The sequence below is a fragment of the Mercenaria mercenaria genome, chromosome 15 (assembly GCF_021730395.1).
Source record: "Mercenaria mercenaria strain notata chromosome 15, MADL_Memer_1, whole genome shotgun sequence".
Taxonomy (NCBI): Eukaryota; Metazoa; Mollusca; class Bivalvia; order Venerida; family Veneridae; genus Mercenaria; species Mercenaria mercenaria.
Window position 1 is genome coordinate 17,413,596 of NC_069375.1, and position 1,140 is coordinate 17,414,735.

Here is a 1,140-nt window from a genome sequence, read left to right on the forward strand (position 1 = left end):
AAAAGATTTTCAATAAGTCTATGTAAAATAAGTCAACCCCATGACTGGCCAGTTTTGACCACAGGGACAAAGTTTAAACAAAATTGGTAGAGGACGACTACACAATGCTACACGTCAAGGGTCTAAACGCTGGGCATTATGGTTTTAGAAAAGAAGAGTTTAAAAACATACTTCTACATAAGTCTTGTAATAATGTAAAACAAGTGAACTCCACGGCGGTGCCAATTTTGACCCTGCGGGCATGACTTGAACATACTTGGTGGAGGAACACTATTCTAAATACAAAATATCTTAGTTCAGGGCAGTATTATTTCAGAAAAGAAGTTTTTCCTATATAAGTCTATGTAATATAAGCTTATAAAATATTTCTCGCTGCAAGACGTCTTTCTTCTATGTCAGACGATACATTTGACGATTACACCGTTGTTGGTTAAAATGTGGGGGATCTCATCTTGGAAGGCACATCGACTCCATTGACAATGCAGAAAGGGGTACTGTCGTAAACCATAATCCAAAGGAGTGTATATATACAGTCTCCTTGTTAAAAAAACAACAAAACGAAAACAAAAACAAAATAAAACAATATCACGTATTTTATGAAAGTTTATGGGGAAGACTGTTACTAATTTTAGGTGCAGAAGACGGTTCAATTCCAGAAGGTTCTCTGATAGCTTATCTTAATTGACCATACACGGGACTCTTATCCGAATTTTAGTTATTTAAATTAGTGGGAGGAGCCATGCAGAAATTAAAACAAATGTTCGGATTGACTCTCTCACAGTCTGAAATACATTTCTCGACTTCTGTATCTCATCAGTTGAAAGCACATGCCTGATTTCATGTGTACGGCTAATGCAATAAATAAACTTTATCATAGCAGTGTATTCAGAGCCTCGAAATTATTACTTTATTCAAGTCGTTTAATACACAATATAATCTTTGTTTAACGTCATATTTAACAAGATACTCATGTTGTATCCTCTATTTTTTCTTGACACTAGATTGTTTCTTGAACGTTTGACTTTAGTATGGCAAAATTTAGTGTTAAACTATTATATCGGTCAATAGCACTAATCACACAGAGATCCTCGGTTGTTTTAGTTGCTTCTGACCTTGTACGGAAAATCACGGACAGAAACG